Raw genomic sequence first — 19,611 nt, 5'->3', positions numbered from 1 at the left:
GGCTTTCTATTGATCTTGCTAGCTATGCCCTTTGCCATGCGAAGCTCTGCAGCTTCATGCGATCCCATTGGTCCAACCTTTCTTTGATTTGTTGTTTTTGGATTTCTATTAAGAAAATTTTGGCCTGTGTCAAGGAGACCTAGGGTTTCTCCTATTCTGTCCTGTAAGCTTTCAGGGTATCTGCTTTGTCTCCCATGTCTTTGATCTATTTGGAGTGGATTCTGGTGCAGGGTGATATATAAGGATCTAGCTTTAGTTTTCTACAAGTAGTTAACCAATTTTGCCAGCACCATTTACTGAAGAGGCTGTCTTTCTTCCATTCTATTTTTTTAGCTCCCTCATCGAAGATTAGATGGCTATAGGTCTGTAGGTTCATTTCTGGGTTTTAAGTTCTATTCCATTGGTCCTGAGGTCTGTTCTTGTGCCAGTACCAAGCTGTTTTGATTACTATGGCTTTATAGTAGAGTTTGAAATTTGGTATTGGTATTCCTCCAGCAGTGTTCTTTCCGTTGAGGAGCATTTTTGTTATTCGGGGTCTTTTATTGTTGCATATGAATTTTTGGATTGCCTCTTCTATTTCCTTGAAGAACAAGGTTGGAATATTGATAGGTATCACATTGAATTTGTAGCTAGCCTTGGGAAATATTGCTATGTTCATGATGTTGATCCTTCCAATCCAGGAGCATGGGAGGTCTTTCCACTTTCAAAGTTCTGCTTTGATTTCCTTTTTCAGGTTTTTAAAGTTTTCATCATAGAGGTCCTTCGCTTCTTTAGTTAAGTTAATTCCCAGGTATTTTATTTTTGGGGGGGTTATTACAAAAGAAGTTGCTTTCCTGATTTTAGCTGCACTCTTCTCATTGTTGGCATACAGCCACTGATTTTTGAGGGTTAATTTTATATCCTGCTAGTTTGCCGAAATTTCAAATCAGTACAAGTAATTTGGGAGTGGAGTCTGTGGGCTTCTTTAAATACAAGATCATGTCATCTGCAAAGAGGGAGAGTTTTACTTCATATTTCTGTATTTGGATCCCCTTTATGTTTGCATCTGTAGCTAGGTATTCTAATACTAAGTCTTAGTACTAGTTCAACTTCTCTACAACTGTTACATAAAATTGATGTTAGTAGACTTTTGGTAAAGGTGATGATGGAGGAGAGATAACAACAGAAGGCACATGTATGTACATGTATGTGTTTATTTCTCTGTGGTCTGTGTGTTTAATATACAAATATGATAATCCTAAAATACACAATCAAACCTCAGAACTAAAGACAAGATATCCTAGAAACATAAAACATTGCATATTTGAGAACAGAGATTCAAATGGCTAAGTATTTCTCAATAAAGTATAAAGGCCAGAAAGAAGTAACATATTTTCCTGCACAAAATAACTATAATCTCCATATGTCTGAAAATAACTTTTGAGATGAAATATTTTCTGGTTAAGAAATATTTGCAGAATTTGTCAGTAGCAAATGGCAAAAAAAATGCTATTTTAATGACCATTAAATAATGGTTATAGGAAGCTCTATAGTCAGAAAGGAAATGATCATAGAAGATTTGAAATTTCAAAAAAGAGAGATCTTCTGAGTGTAGAAAAATAAGAATGCATTGATTTGCAAAGAAATTGAAAGACTTGAAAAATTATGTTTAGTGAAGTAAATCAGGGCCAGACAAACAAAGGTTGCAGGCACCCTCTCACATGTAGGAGCTAGAATTGGTTCATAAATTTATAACTATATAACTTGAGTGGTATGCAAGTGTACACAGATGGATTAATTGAAATATAGGAAATTTAGATAAGTGTTCAAACAATGTAATTCCTTAGAATTGTAAAGTCACAGTTAATATAATAAACACCTGGAAATGGGTTCTGGAAGGTGGGGGTTAAGGAGAGAAGTATAGAGGAGTGAAGAGAAGAATATATACATATATGTATAGATGTATGTGTGTGTATAAAATGTATATGTATATACACATACATGTATCTATGTATACATAGATACATGTATATCTATATACATAGATATATGTATATGTACATATATCTATGTATATCTATCTATCTATATATATATATATATATTTTTTTTTTTTGTCAGTTGTGGGGCTTGAGCTCTGGGCCTGGATCCTGTCCCTCAGCTTTTCAGCTCAAGGCTAGTGCTCTACCACTTGAACTACAGTGTCACTTCCATTTTTCTCGTGGTTTATTGGAGATAAATGTCTCACAGACTCTCCTCCCGGGCTGGCTTTGAACCGTAATCCTCAGATCTCAGGCTTCTGAGTAACAATAAAGATTACAGGTGTGAGCCACCAGCACCTCGCTTACTAGTATATTGTTAATATATAACATATATAGGTACATATATGCACCTATATATTCCACAAATTAACAAAAGTGAGATAAGAGGTGATTTGTGAGGAATGTGTGAGAATGAGCGAAGGATTGATATTGATTAAGATCCATTATATTCATAAATTGCTTTCTTGAATGGTAAAAACATTGTATAACTAATTAAAGATAATAAAAACCCTACAAATAGCCATGCATGAAAACAAACTATTCCCCTTTTCATGACCCTTAAAATATATTATATGCTTGAAAGAAAATGTTTCCATAGTACTATCTGGCCTGGTGTTCAATATTTGTGAAAGTAATACTTGAAAGCATTGCATTGTAAAAATTAGTAAATTTAAGGCATTTAAATGGAAGCAGGATTTTTATGTTTCACTTGAAGTACTAAAACATTAACCTCAAAAGTTAAAAGTAAATTACATATAGCAATAGCTTGAGTAAAATGTAACTACTAATCATGACCACTCTAGATCAAAATAAGCTATTATTTGCAGTACCAAAACATATTTGGTAATTTGGTAAAATAATAGAAGAGTATCAAATTGCTTCCATCACAAGCAGTGGACACATTGCATAAGATACCATATCCAGGAACTAACCAAAATTCAGGAGATTTGGCCATTCATTGGACCAAATTCAAAGTTGAAGGAGGATGACATCCTGATCAGGGAGAATGTGAGATGGAATCACAGTTAATACATTTTTTTTTTCAGACAAGATCGGGCGAGTTCAGGGTGGTATGGAAACTACTAAAAAATCAAATAGTCACACACACACACACACACACACACACACACACACACACACTCACTCACACATGCACTATGCCGATAAACACTCACACACATATGCACCAGTAAAAAATGGCAGGTAATTCCAAATTCAAAGCTAATACAGAGGGCTGGTTCATGGTTTATTCCTTTGATATGACATCTCACTCATTTGAAGTGGAGGGTGCATGAAGTGCACATAAGAAACAAATAACCATTATTTGGTTTCTATTCCTATTGGAAAAATTTCCTAAACTATCACATTTAATCTTTGCATAAACCTAGAGGACAAGAAATAATAGCTTCATACAAACGGTATGTTATATGTAATAATTTAATAAATTGGATAATATAATTTAGTCAAAGATCAGTAATTCAAGATATTCATCTTATAGAATTGCACAGGTTTTAATGATCCCAGCACCAAATTCCAGCTATACTGAACGGAGTATGAAGATAAAGAAAAATAATCTCTGTAGCACTTCCTCCATTTAATATTATTTAGCAAAAACTTGTTCTGCCCATAGCTAATGAAATATTTTCATATTTTTATTATAAGAGAAAAATTTTTCTTGCTCAACTTTTTAATTGGGTAGTCACTGCCTCTTCTTATTGGAATATATATGTGTATATAGTTTATTTTATTTTATTGTAAAGATGTTGTTCAGAGGGGTTACAGTTACATGAGTAAAGCAATGAGTACATTACTTGTTAATCATTGTTACTCCGTTCCTTGTTATTGTCCCACTATCCCTTCCCTACCCCACAATCTCCTCCCCACCCCCATCACCCTACCCAAAGTTGTAAAATTTGTTTCCAATATACTGTTCTGTGGGTATCATTGTTGCAATGGGTCATCCTGTGTCCTTGTTTCAGCATTTTGTTATTCCCCTTTCCCTCTCCATATTACACAAATGTATATACAAGATGCAGGGTACCAAAATCAAGTACAGTGACAACAGGGGATATACCATAGAGGGAAGAAGATACAAAGGAAACAAAAAGTCACATAGTACATTGAAAACAACAACAAAGAAAGATCTCTTGTGTCCATATCTTGGGGTTCATTTCATTTAGCATCATCTTACATGAACATATGTACATAGCTTTTGAGCTTTTCAGCTCATCTGATAACACTATCCTATATGTATATTAATTATTGCAAATAAGGGAAACATTGGGACCTAAATATCATTGTGACTGGCTTACTTCAAAATTCTTAAACCCAAGGCAATATTTGGTTTCCTGGAAGCATAGGAGATTGAAATATAAATAAGCAAAGTAAAAAATGTGAGTAGAATAAGCAACAATACTTCAACTTTGGTTAAGATATATGGTTCATTGTTTATTACTTTCTAAGCAATGATTCTTGTGTAAAAGTAATGTATTTTCATTGCATATTTTTCTGCCTGGGATGACTTTGAACTGTAAACCTCTTAATGTTAGCATCCACAAGTAGGACTACAGTTGTTAGCCACTGGTAGTTGGCTAGGTACATCATTTATCTCAATATTCCTCACCATTTTTATGTTTTTTATGCTTAGTCTTTAGTCTTTTCCTTTTCAGAAAAAAATGTGTGTGTGTGTGTGTGTGTGTGTGTGTGTGTGTGTGTGTGTGTGTGTGAGTGTATGTAAATACAAAGGATTTTCTGTAAGAAACCCTAAACCCAGGTCTAGTGAATTTTACCTGGCTTCATTCCTCCATGCTATTAGTTTTACTTAAAAATATACTTGTCATATTTACATTTAACAACTAAACAAAAGCAAAGATACATTTTGACATGACTTCTTTGTGCCTTTTTTTCACTGAATGAAGATGAACACTCTGTGCTGGACTTCTTTCGGGGTATTATTTTTCAATTGTAAGACACCTTTACTTGCATCTGTAGATAGGACTGATTCAAGTTTGTCTCTACTGAAATTACTGTCTCTTTTAATGTCTAAAAAAATGACTTGAGCTGAATCTTATATAGTTTCAGAAATTCGAGAGCTGCCTTGTGTATACTCACTGATCAAATAAGGGAAGGGAACATGAATGTTAGTTTCTTATATCGCTCTCTCTCTGAAATCTTCTTAGCCCAGACATTTGATCATCTGTCATTCTGTATCAGTTTGTTCCAGTTTGCTATAAAACAAACTAGAAACAAGTTATGCTTCTTGTCCAAAGCAAAGCTTGAAACTAAATTTGTAAGCTTATAAAACATAGTTAAAAGGGGAAGAACAAGATGGCAAGTTGCTGACAGCAAACAGTGCAAGAAACAGAAAAGAAGAAAAAAGTAGATGCTACATTTATAATGAATGAATTAAAATAACAGGTGCCAAAATATAGTTCGCTAACAAAAATAAGATCTAGTCTCCTAAGGAAGAGTAGGTGAGCATAATTTACACCTTTGTAAATTATATCAGAAAGGAGGCATTTCAAAGATTTTAAACAAATAAAGATGAAATGGAAGGCTAAATACCAGTGAGGCATGGTAATGCACACCTACGGTCCCAGCATTCAGAAGGTAGAGGCAGGAAGATGGTGAGTCCAACATTATTAAGAAATTGTTTTAAAAGAAGTTGGGGATAAATGCCCTGGTTTATGTATTATATTATCACATTACACCATAGAATTATTTACAACTATTATGGGTTAATTAAAATGCTTTTTTTTAGAAAAAGGAATGAACTATCAACAAATAAGTGACTGTCAAATGTATTTTCTGTAAAAGAAGCTAAACTGCATATGACTAAATTTATATTTTATTTAAAAAACACTGTGATAGAATAAAGAGATAAATAATGACTGAAGGTGAGAGCCAGAAAGGAATAAGTTACAAATGGTCACATGTAAGCTTTATACAGTGAAGAGTCAGATATTGTGGTTTAGTACTATTTGCCTGATTGTACCCATCCATCTCTAAATTTGTTGAATTAAAAAGGAGATTTTTATTCTTTTTTTTTTTTTTTTTTGGTCTGGTCGTGGTGCCTGAACTCTGGGCCTGGGCACTGTCCCTCAGCTCTTCAGCTCAAGGCTAGCGCTCTACCACTTGAGCCACAGCACCCCTTCGGGCTTTTTTTCTTTTTGCTTATGTGGTGCTGAGGAATCGAACCCAGGGCCTTATGCATGTAAGGCAAGGGCTCTACCACTGAGCCACCTTCCCAGCTTTGAGATTTTTATTCTTGTAACTAGTTATTTTTATGTTGCTAGGCAGGTACCAGCTGGAGAAGGAACAGACAAGAGAGTGAATAATGGTGAGTATGGTTTACGTACTTAATATTCATGTATGAAAACAGAATAATGAAAACTGCTGCTAAAATTAATTTAAGAATTAGGAATGAGGGATAGAGATGGAGGAATATGATCAGTGGTTTATACTTAGAAATGAAAATGTCATACTTAACATTCCCCTCCTCCTTACACATATTAAGTGCTATAAAAATCTTCAAAAGTTTATTTTGGAAGCAGAATCACTGTTACCCTTCAATGCTTTTAGTCAAGTCATTGATTATAGAAATATTTCTCTCTTCTCATTTTTTTTCACAAAGAACATTATGTTGCAAAGGCCAATCTTCTGATCATCTTTGAGGGCTCAAAGGCCTGTCGAACTTTGTTTTCAAGTATTTCATACCAGTCTTCCTGGTCATAGATTTTCTTTTTTTTTTCTGGGTCCGGTCGTGGGGCCTGAACTCTGGGCCTGGGAACTGTCCCTCAGCTCTTCAGCTCAAGGCTAGCGCTCTACCACTTAGCCACAGCTCCACTTCCAGCTTTTTTCTTTTTGTTTATGTGGTGTTGAGTTGTTGAACCCAGGGCCTCAGGCATGCAAGGCAAGCGCTCTACCACTGAGCCACCTTCCCAGCCCCATAGATTTAATTTTTAACAAGGAGTATATTATCAACTACTTATGCAATTCTCACAAAAAGGAAAGGACTAAGTACTAGAAAAGTCATATCCTAATTGAAATTATTGGTATTAATTGATTCACCACACCCACACATTTTTTAATGTTCCTGCAGATTACACAATCTAAAGAGTCTCCCATAATGCATTTTCATTATTACAAGATGCATCCTGAATGACTAGCCTCCCATCTAGTGTCAAGTAGCTTTACAGTTCTCTAATATAATGTTTGTCTCCCCAGTGCAGCTTTATTGTTGCTATTTTGGTTTCTTTTAGCTTTAATTTATTATATGCAAGGTATTTTCTCCTTCAAAGGATCTAGGTAAATTTTGTTAAAATTTTCTATATGAAAATATTCATCAAATTTACACACAGCACCACCACATTGGATACCATCTTTTGTCCTAGCAAGCTATGGTCTTTGAGAGTCAATGGATCATTTCCTAACAAGGCCCCTAATTGAGGCAAATCTGGCTCTCAAAAGCTCCTAATAGTGTTTGGAAATTGTATGCAGAATCTGTTTTGTTCTTCTAAATGATGCATACTATTGCACAGTGCCCAAAATAACATATATTTTATTCATTTCCCCCATTCAGATATCTTTTATTCATTATTTTCAAGACGTTACCTTAGTGTTCTGTGCAAGAATTTCTTTGGAACAGTCAACATAAAACTTATCTCTTGGGGATACAAAAAAGTCATATCTAGGTTCATTTCATATGACCATTTCTTCCCAACATGGTGTTCCAATTTATTGTCCCTATTATTAATCTGTTTATAAAGGTTTATAAATGGCGTCCTTTCCCTCCCCGAATTCAGCCCCAGGTTTTGCTATATAGACTAGAATGGCTTGGAGCTCACTATGGAGCCTAAGCTTGGATTCATTCATGAACTTTCTAATTTATCTTCCCAAGTACAATTTTCTACCTTTGCATTAGTCAGGATTTCCTTTGCTGTGACAAATATCTGAAATAAACAGTTTTAAAGGAACAAAGATTTATTTTGGCTCAAAGTTAATGATGTGTCGATCCAGGGTCAATGGTTTCAGCTGCTTTAATAATTGCAGTAGAGTCAGAAAAGCATTGTCGATCATGCTGGGAGCTCAAAATTTGCTCACCTCATTGCAGAAAGGAATCAGATGAAGGCAAAGCATATCGCAAGTTAGCTCTTTCCTGCAGCCAGATCCTTCTACCATGTCTCAATAATGTCAGTAAATTATAAATCCACAAATTGATTAGCCCCTTGATGAGGTGTGTGCCCAATGATCCAATCATCTACTGGAGACCAAAGTCTTCAGTGAATGAACTATTTCAGAGACACTCTATATCCAAACGTTAAGATCTACAAGATTACAAAGAGATCTTTCATTGAGCTCTGAATTTTATATGAATACTAATGACATAGAATATTTTTTTGGCAGAAGACATAGAACATTTTTTTATTGTGAAAATACTGTACAGAGGGGTTACAATTACATGGGCAAGATAATGAGTACACTTCTTACCAAGCATTGTTGCCTCCTTTGTTTCCCCTTCCCATCCTCCCTTCGCCCCCCCCCCCACCCAATCCGCCTCCCTCCTCCCCCCCCCCCCCCCCGCAAAGTTGTAAAGTTGGTTTTCCATATAACAACTTGTACTTCTCATTGTCGCAATGGGTCCTCCTGTATCCCTATTTAAACGATTTGTTTTTCCCCTTCCCCTCCACAAATTATACCGAAATCAAACACAGTGAAAGCAGGGGTTATACTGTGGGGGAGGGACATACAAAGCAACAAAGAAATAATCTTATAAATGTGTTAGAAACAATTGCATGAAAGAAGAAAAACATTTGAATACATATCTTAGGGTTCATTTCTCTAACATCACCTTATCCGACCTTTTCACTTGACTCAGCCATATACTAGATATTGCAAATAAGGGAAACCATGGGACCTATGTTTCTTTGGGCCTGGCTTTACTTCACTTAATATAATTTTTTCTAAGCCTTTCCATTTCCTAACAAATGGGGTAATGTCATTCTTTCTGATGGAGGCATAGAATTCCATTGTGTCTATATACCACATTTTCTTGATCCATTCATCTACTGAGGGGCATCTGGGTTGGTACTATATATTAGCTATAGTAAATAATGCTACAATAAACATAGTTGTGCTAGTAGCTTTAGTGTGGTCTTGTTTGTAAATATTTGGGTAAATGCTCAAAAGTGGGATTGCTGGGTCATAGGGGAGATCTGACATAGAACATTTTTAAATACACTTATATATCACTTGTATTTCTTGATTCTCCTGCTAGCATTCTCATCAAATCTTTTGGTATCCTGTCTGGCAATTCAAAGTTGGGGACCTATAAACCAATTGGGAACCCAACAGGCCCACAGCCTATAAAGATTCTTTACACTATACAAAAACAGGAAGATTTTAAACTAAAACCAAACAAATGGACAAGGGAATCTTGACTGACTCTCAGCCCAGATAAATCGCCAGCCCATACACAAGAAAACATAAGCAACTCCAGCTTACTTTTCTTCTGAGTGATGCTAGTGATCAGGTCTGGCTTCCTGAGAATACAGGTGAAAGTTTGGCTACTGAGCTATAACCTCAATCAGATTTGGAGGATCTATACCTCAATCTTGCCACAACATAATCTTTCTTAACTGAAAACAAGATGAAAGGTGTAGATATGAAAATGCATGATATGCAAAAGGGAACAAAAAATCTTAAAAAAAAACCTCAAATTAAATTTTTGGAAAGAAAAGCTTAAGAAATCAAATGCAAAACTCAGTAGAATACTTTGCTGTGGACCGAAACAAAGAATTATCAGGGTTTGAAAACAAGATATGGTGATTTTAGCATTCAAATAAAGTAAAAGAAATGACAATGTGTGAACAATGCATACAAGATCACTAAGACACAATGAAAAGATCAAATCTACTCAACAAGTGCATATAGGAGAAACAATCCAAGTTAAAAGCGTAGAAAACTTTATAAATTAACAGAAAAAAAATCAATAGATAGATAGCCAATAAAGGGATATCCCATGAATGGAGTAGCCATCATGACATAAGAATCTTAGTAAAACAAACAGAAAACAGCAGAAAGAATTCCTTCAAGGAGTTTTATAGTTAAAATATTCAGCATGCAGAACAAGGAATGGGTATTGAAGGCTGAAAATTGAACCATCAAATTATAAAAGTAAACCCTTCAGAATAGCAGCAGGTCTCATAGTAGAAACTCTAAAACTGAAAGAGGTCATGAAATGATCTATTCCAAGCCTTGAAAGTAAGTAACTACCAACTTAGACTTCTATGTAAAGCAATGGCATTCTTCGTAAATGAAGATGTTAAAACCTTATAATTAAACCAGAACCAAAGAACTCAAAACCATTAACCTATCATGATAGAAAATATAATATGAATTTCATACTCAGAAGAGGGAGATGACCCAGCAATCCCACTTTTGGGCATTTACTCATATTATCACAAACAAGGCCATACTAAGGTTACCAGCAAAGCAATGTTTATAACAGCATTATTTACCATAGCTAAGATATGGAACCAACCCAGAGGCCCCTTAGTGGATGAATGGATGAAGGAAATGTGATATATATATATACATACATATATGCAATGGAATTCTATGCTTCCATCAATAACATTGCCCCATTTGTTAGGAAATGGAAAGACTTGGAAAAAATTATATTAACTGAAGTAAGCCAGGCCCAAAGAAACATAGGTCCCATGGTTTCCCTTATTTGCAACAACTAGTACATGTCTAGGACAAGCAGAAAAGGTCAAAAGTTATGTATGACCAGATAAGATGATGTTAAGCAAAATGAACCCTAAGATAGCGACACAAATATTATTTTTTTCTTTCTTGCTATTGTTTCTAACATATTTATAATGTACCATGTGTTTTTTTTGTTGCTTTGTTTGTTTCTCCCCACAGTATAACCCCTGTTTTCACTGTATTTGATGTCGGGGCCCTGCATCTTGTATGTACAGTTCTCTGATTTGGGGAGGGGAAGGGAAAAAACAAAATGCTTAAATAGGGATACAGGTTGGCCCCTTGTAACAGTGAGATGTACAAGACACTATGTTGAAAAATGAACTTTACAACTTTGGTGGGGGGGGGGTAGTTGTGGAGGTGGGAGGGAAGGTATGGTAGGGAAAAAACAAAGGAGGAGGCAACAATGCTCGATAGGAAATGTACTCATTACCTTGCTCATGTAACTGTAACCCCTCTGTACAGTATTTTTACAATTAAAAAAGTACAAAACCCCACAAAAATACAAGAAAAATAAATTCCAAATAAATAAGCAAAAATTAAAATTAGAACTAGAAGAGACTCATGCTATAAAAACAAGAATGTGGCCTAACCTTTTAGTAAATTTCAATGTCAATGGCATCAGTTCTCCAATAAAAAGTCAGGGGTTGGATTAAAAAATAAGCCAAGATAATTTTTGCCAACAAGAAATGCATTTCACTCTCTATCATCATTCTGTATAGATCCAATGGAGAGTAAATCACTATACCGGAAAGATAAATGCATACCTATGCTTATAGCAGTTATGTCCATAATGAAAAAATAGGGGAATCAGCTAAAGTGCCAAATTATAAAAAGATAGAGTAATTAATACATTTAATATATACAAATATGTTCATATATATGCATTTATAGAAAGATCACATATAACATTATATATATTATTTTTATATTTAATCTATGTACATATATCTTACTGAGTATATATGTACATATACATATAGACATTTGTGTTTATGCATATGCATAAATACATATGTATATATGTAATACAAATATGCATATGCACATACAGATGTAAATTTGCATTTATGCACGTAATATATTCATTACAGGTTATGTATATTATATGTACTTTTTATAAACTTTATAATATACATGATATGTACATACATACATAATGTAGGAAAGTGAATAAAAGTAGAAAGTCTGTTGAATGAAGTAAGCCAAACTTTTTAAATCGAATCTCTACTTCCATATTCTTTTTTTTTTCCACCCATAATCTTGTTCATTTATGGAACCTAGATCAAAATGAGACAAAAGGCAAAGGGCAAACCAAGGCAACAGCGATACTAACAAGACAATATATTTGAAATGAACTTTACTAGTTGATAAGGAGGAATTGGGGGGAAGGGAAAATGGGAGAAAAATGAGAATGGGGGTAACGTTTCAATGGAAGTAACAAGAAATGTACTCACTACCTTATGTATGTAACTGCAACCCCTCTATACCTCATCTTGACAATTAAATAAAAATAATAATAATGATGATGAGACTTGTATGGAAATGGGACTTTCTAAAAGAATCAGAAGGAGAGCAAAAGTGAAGGAGATACTAAAGAGTGAAAAAGATCAAAAGGCATTACAGACGTGCTTATGAAACTAAAATAAATACTCAGCAAATTCTGTTTAGTAAGAGTTAGGTAGAAGAATGTCATAGGATTATAATGGAGGAGATTAGATTGTTTTAAATACACCATGTATAATTGATGTATACTAATTAATATATGTATAAAATTAATGTATGCTAATTCAAAGACAAATTCAGTTACAGTTTTGATTCAAAGTTTATTAAATATAAGAGAAATTTGGGGAAGTTTGATTGCCTTGGTAATACTGAGTTACTTGTTCATATTCTTTAATAGAATTTAGTATTTTGTGTACTTTCAAGTTTCTGTTTATGCAATAACTTGGATTTTGTTTTTTGTTGATTTTTGTCTTGGTTCTGTTTTTTTAAATTAATTTATTTTTATTGTCAAGGTGATGTATAGAGAGGTTACAGTTACATAAGTACTGTAATAAGTACATTTCTTGTCCAACTTGTTTCTACTTCCCTCATTTTTCTTCTAGTCCTCTCCCCCCAACCCTCCAAAATTGTATAGATCATTTCCAACATATTGTATATATCACTGTAGCATTGGCTCCCCATTTGTCCTTTGTCTCATCATTTTCTTGTTCCTGTTCTCTTCCCTAATTCAAATAAATGTATATACAATACCAAAAATCAATTACAGTGACATCAGGGCATATACCATACGGAGAAGAACATACAAAAGAAACAAAAATCACATAGTACATTAAAAACAACAGCAACAAAGAACAACCTCTTGTGTTCATGTCTTGGAGTTCATTTCGCTTAGCTTCATCTTGTATCATATATATATATATATGATATATATATATATATATATATATATATATATATATGTATATAATTGAGCTATTCTGATCATTTGCTAAGATTATCCTAGATGTATATTAATTATTGCAAATAAGGGAAACCATGGGACCTATTTTTCTTTGGGTCTGGCTTACTTCACTTAATATGATTTTTTTCCAAGTCTTTCAATTTCTTAACAAATGGGGAAGTGTCATTCTTTCTGATGGAAGCATAGAATTCATATATAAGTATATAAATATAAATATATTTATCCATTCCTCTACTGCTCAACATCTTTGTTCATAAAACAAATAAAAATCAAACAACACTGAGATTCCACCTCACCCCAGTTAGAATGGCCATTATCAAGAAATCTAGTAACAACAGATGCTAGTGGGATGTCACCTAAAGGGAATACTACTACACTCTTGGTGGGAGTGTAAACTCAGACCTCTCTGGAAAGCAGTATGGGGGTCTTCAAAAGAAAAAAACATAAAGCTCCCCTGTGCCTCAGCAATCCCACTTCTGCACACTTACCCAAATGACCACAAACAAGGGCACACTAAAGCTACCAGCACAGCTATGTTTATCACAGCATTATTCACCTTAGCTAAGGTATGGAACCAACCCAGATGCCCATCAGTAGATGAATGGATTGAGAAAATGTGGACTAAATACACAGTGGAATTCTATGTTTCCATAAGAAAGAATGACATTGCCCCATTTGTAAGGAAATGGACAATCTTGGAAAATCTTTTTTTTTTTGCGGGGGGGGGGGGGGGTGTGGGGGTGGGGGTCTGGTCGTGGGCCTGAAGTCTGGGCCTGGGCGCTGTCCTCAGCCTTTCAGCTCAAGGCTAGCGCTCTACCACTTGAGCCACAGCGCCACTTCCAGCTTTTTTCTTTTTGCTTATGTGGTGCTGAGGAATCGAACCCAGGGCCTCATGCGTGCAAGGCAAGCACTCTACCACTGAGCCACCTTCCCAGCCCTTTTTTTTTTTTTTTTTTTACTTCTTATACATCTCTTTGTTCTTGGTTTTGCTTTATGTCTTACTATTTCTTTGTTTTGTGCTGTGTTTGTTTGAGTCTTTTTTCCCCAAATCCTCAAACCAAATACTTCATTCATTTTGTTTCTTATTTTTATCATTCTTATTTTCTCGTAAACCTATTTCAAGTTATAATTCCTCCTGAAACTGTGTAAATTAGGGGAATAAAATGTGAGAAATCAAATGCAGGAATTCAGAGATAAATTTTTTGTTAATGAATAGATTCATTAAAAGTACTTGAAAACTCTGTTTTAAACCTTAAAACCTCATAAACTACAAGCTTTAATAAAAGCAGCTAATTAGTAAACCTTGGGACTGAAAAAGGAAGGATAGGATAATGAAAGACAAGACACACATCAAAAGGGAAAACTTCTGGGAAAAATGACTCTTCTGAGTTTAAAGTGTATTTGCAAAAAGAAAAATATTTATCTTAAAAAAGAGTATTTCTTTTGAAGAGAGCATCTGACAGAGTCTGTCCTTCACTTGAAGAGAGGCTTAGATAGCAATGACCCAAGTTTAGTGAGCAGGACAACTTTTAAATCTCTGGACCCAACTGCTAAAACAGTGTATCAGCAAGATTGATAGAAAAGAATACACGTCAAATCAAAGCAGAGAACTTTTTCTGGGGTGAATTCATGCCAAACCGATTATGGTTTTCTACTATAAATATCTGTGATGCTAGAACATTCATTGCACCTGTTATTAGACATCCCCACACCAATATCTGGGTTATATACAATCATTCTATTTATGCTTTGCTTTGCTTTTCTGGTAAGTTTTCTTGATTTCTCCTCAAAGTGTCTTCAAATATTTTTACTTTTTTCTTAATTATATATTTTTCATTTATTTGTATTTATTTGTTTACTTTTGTAAAAAAAAATAGTCTTGAACTGAGTAGTCAGGAGCCAGGTGGAGGACTTGTTCATTTCAGATGCCTCCTTCCTAAAGAAACATCAATCCAGCAACAGTTGGCTATTCCTGTAGGATAAAGCATCATCGTCATCAGTTCTGGTAATACTCATTGCATTTCCATTGTAAATACTTCCATTTTATTATTTTTTTGGGGAGGGGGGTCTGGTCGTGGGGCCTGAACTCTGGGCCTGGGCGCTGACCCTCAGCTCTTCAGCTCAAGGCTAGCATTCTACCACTTGAGCCACAGCTCCACTTCCAGTTGTTTTTCTTTTTGCTTATGTGGTGCTAAGGAATCGAACCCAGGGCCTCAGGCATGGCCTCAGGCATGCAAGGCAAGCGTTCTACCACTGAGCCACCTTCCCAGCCCCATTTTATTATTTCTTAAACCTAGAAAACTTTCATTTCTAATTTCTTTTTGTGACACAAACCTATTTTTTCAGGTAACTTGACTTTTTTTTAAACAGGTGTGTGTGTGTGTGTGTGTGTGTGTGTGTGTGTGTGTGTGTGTGTGCTGGTATTAGGGATTGGACTCGGGGTACTGTACCTGAGCATATTTTCAATGTTAGCACTCTGCCCCTCGAATCACAGCTCAACATCTGGCTGCTGTTGTGCTTACTTGGAGACAAAAAACAAATCTCACAACCTTCAGTGTCCAGGCTGGATTTGAAATTAGATCTCAACCTCCAGAATAGTTAGGATTATAGGTATGAGCCATTAGAGGCCAATGCAAAATTAATTTTTAAACCAACTCCAATTCATCATGTTAAAAAATATACAACCATTAATTTACTGTGCATGTCTTTAACTTATGTATTCTTAAAATATTCCTAAAATATCATTCATCCATTTTCGTGAATTAATTACCCTTACATGAGATTGACCAGAATAAAAGATCAGGAGATAAACTGGATATAGTGGTACATACATTCATCTCACATCATCCTTCTCAGGCTGAGAAAGAGAGAGCATAACTTGGAGGTACATCTGGACTGCATAATGAGACTGTCTCAGAAATAAAAATCGGCAGTAATAAACAAATAAACCTAGGAAGGAAAGGTGGCTTCTGAGGGAAGAGCATCTTCAGGGTTTCTCATGTAAAAGACAAGCAGACAATTTCAGGTCTTTGGGCACATACAAAATTAGAGACTTTGTAACCTATTTAATAAACATAAGCACACAAATGGCATAGATGTATTTAATAACTCCATCAGAAAGCCTATTAGTTACTTTTGTCAAAATAAATTCCTAACAAAATGCACAACAATGTTATCAGATAGTAAGGCTAGTTATTACATTTTGACTTTTTATCTAATTGAATGGCATAATTTATTTACAGACATTTCCCTTATGATTTAAAGATGGCTCTGTTCCTAAGAGAGTACTTGATTACCACTTCAAAACTTGTACAGTAATCAGCTTGAATGAGATAATACACATCATATTGCATATCTTGGAAACATACATAATATTTTCTATTTTTATGCAGTTGCCCTAACTTGGGAAATAAAATACTTGTTGAGTAGCATTACAAAGTAAAATTAAATATTTTTAAATATATACTTTTTGTTGTAAAGATACTGTACAGAGGGGTTACAGTTACATGAGCAAGGTAATGAGTCCAATTCCTATCCAGCTTCGTTACCCCTTCTTTTGTCTTTCCCTTACCATCCCTTCCCACTGCACCTCCTGCACCTCCCCAACTCCCCCGCCCCCACCTTCACCCCCACAAAGTTGTAAAGTTCTTTTTCAACATAGTGTTTTGTATATCTCATTGTTACAATGGGTCATCCTGTATCCTTATTTCAGTATTTTGTTATTCCCCTTCCCCTTCCCAATTTAGAAAAATGTATATACAAGATGCAGGACACTGGAATCAAATACAGTGATAACAGGGTTGTACCATGGGGAAAAACATACAAAGAAACAAAAAACAATCACATAGTACATTATAAGTACATTAGAAAGAACAACAAGAAAGATAAAATTGCTTATGTCCCTATCTTGGGGTTCATTTCACTTAGCATCAGGTTATATGGTCATATGTATATAGCTTTGGACTTCTGCTTGTCCTAGACATATATTAGTCATTGCAGATAAGGGAAATCATGGGACCTATGGTTGTTTGGGTCTGGCTTATTTCACTTAATGTAACTTTTTCCAAGTCTTTCCATTTCCTAACAAATGGGGTGGTATCATTCTTTCTGAAAATCACATTGAGATTCCACCTCACCCCAGTTAGAATGGCTCTAGAATCAAGAAATCTAGTAACAACAGATGCTGGAGGGGATGTGGCCAAAAGAGAACCTTGCTGCATTGGTGGTGGGAGTGTAAACTTATTCAACCACTTTGCAAAGCACTATGGAGGTTCCTCAAAAAACTACACAAAGAGGCTGGGAAGTTGGCTCAGTGGTAGAGTGCTTGCCTTCCATGCATGAGGCCCTGGGTTCGATTCCTCAGCATCACATAAGCAGAAAAAAAGCCAAAAGTGGTGCTGTGGCTCAAGTAGTAGGGCTTGAGGGACAGCTGAAGAGCTGACAAGCTGAGGGACAGCGCCCAGGCCCAGAATTCAGCCCCCCACAACCGACAAAAAGAAAAAAAAAGAGTACACATAGAACTCTCCCATGACCCAGCAATCCCACTTTTAGGAATTTACCCAAACGATCACAAATAAGGCCATACTAAAGCTACCAGCACAAGTATGTTTTAGATGGATTAAGAAAATGTGCTAACCCGCGCGTCTGGAGTCAAGATGGAGGAGTATGCCCAAGAGCCGTGCCCTTGGAGAATTGTGGATGACTGTGGTGGAGCCTTTACAATGGGTACCATTGGGCATCTTCCAAGCCATCAAAGGTTTTCGAAATTCTCCTGTGGGAGTGAACCACAGACTACGAGGGAGTTTGACAGCTATTAAAACCACGGCTCCCCAGTTGGGAGGTAGCTTTGCCATTTGGGGTGGTCTGTTCTCCATGACTGACTGTTGTATGGTTCAAGTCAGAGGGAAAGAAGATCCCTGGCACTCCATCACTAGTGGCCATCCTGGCCACCAGAAACGGACCGGTGGCCATGGTTGGGTCAGCAACAATGGGAGGCATTCTCCTAGCTTTAATTGAAGGAGCTGGTATCTTGTTGACAAGATTTGCCTCTGCACAGTTTCCCAATGGTCCTCAGTTCGCTGAAGACCCCTCCCAGTTGCCTGCAAGCCAGTTGCCGTCCTCACCTTCTGGACACTATCGACAATATCAATAGATTTCTTTCCCCGGATTTCTTTAACCGAATGAACTGTAGTTCAAGAAGGATTTCAGATCAAGTTACATACAATCTGTTTTTACAACTATAGATGGGACAACTGTAACAGGCCTTGAAGAGACATTTAGCACTATCTTCTATTTAAAGGAACACGGAAGGAGGATAAACGATGCTGTGTTTATTTATACACACTTAGGATTGCATTGTGATCAGAATGAATGTCTAATATCATTAAAAGAAAAGTGCTTAGAAGATGAAGGACCAAAGGGCAGATATCAGTGAGACATGATCATCAATTGGGAACTTCTCTACCTGGTTATATGTGTACAGTTGATGAAACAATAAAAAGCTCCTGGAACTTATTCCTTTTAAGATTAAGTTGTAGAGGTTTACTTTTCATACCAAGTATACTACAGAAATGCATATTTTCTACTAGCCCCTCATCTCCCCTAACGTGAATGATGTATGAGAAGACTTATGCAGAGTCAGCACCATCTTTTCCCAGTGAAATGTGTTATGGATTGAAGGACATGGTAAAATACATACCCACTTTGAACGTAGGCTGTGCTATGTTTTAGTTTTGAGGATGCTGGATACAAACTCTTAACCTTTAGGGCTACTGTATCTTGATCCTGGTCATCAGAAACCTTCCCACAACCAACTTATTTTCAATATATCAAATTCTGTACAAGAAGACTTTTTGAAAAAATGTTCAGTGTTGATTATGCTTGTAAGTAAAGTGGAGGCAGGGCATGGTAGCACATAACTGCAATCCCACCCAGCACTTGGGTAGCAAAAGTAGGATCTGAGTTTGAGGGTAGCCTGACTTGCCCTCCCTCAAAACTCAAAAAAAATTGTTTTTAATTAGAAAAGAAAATGTTTATGGTTTTTAATGAGTTTCACATTTTTTGAAGCTGCCCTTCATAAGGACTATGTGATGTCTGGTTGGTCTGGAAGTTGTGCTTGGATTTGGTAATGGCTGGTAGTCATCAGTGCTCCTGGTTATGTTGGACTGCCTGCCTGCTCTAGCAATGCCCGCATGAAGTGGAGAACAAACCCATGTGGGCACTCTGAGCACTAACTCAGTGCTAACTGTGATCACTGGGATTTTTTAAATTATAAGATATACATAAAAAAGAAAATGTGCTATATCTACACAATGAAATTAAATAATTTTTAATAACAATGAAAACTACAAAAAATGC

General features: G+C 35.8%; 1 pseudogene; it reads left to right on the top strand.

The window, feature by feature from the left end:
• Positions 1-17,894: 17,894 nt before the first annotated feature.
• LOC138838202 (mitochondrial import inner membrane translocase subunit Tim17-A pseudogene) lies at positions 17,895-18,491 on the top strand (annotated as a pseudogene).
• The last annotated feature ends 1,120 nt before the right edge of the window (positions 18,492-19,611 follow it).

The sequence above is a fragment of the Dipodomys merriami genome, unplaced genomic scaffold (genome assembly GCF_024711535.1).
Source record: "Dipodomys merriami isolate MVZ:Mamm:240054 unplaced genomic scaffold, mDipMer1.0.p SCAF_1, whole genome shotgun sequence".
Lineage (NCBI taxonomy): Eukaryota > Metazoa > Chordata > Mammalia > Rodentia > Heteromyidae > Dipodomys > Dipodomys merriami.
The sequence above is the reverse complement of the archived record's forward strand: the minus strand, read 5'-3'. Positions and strand labels throughout refer to the sequence as shown.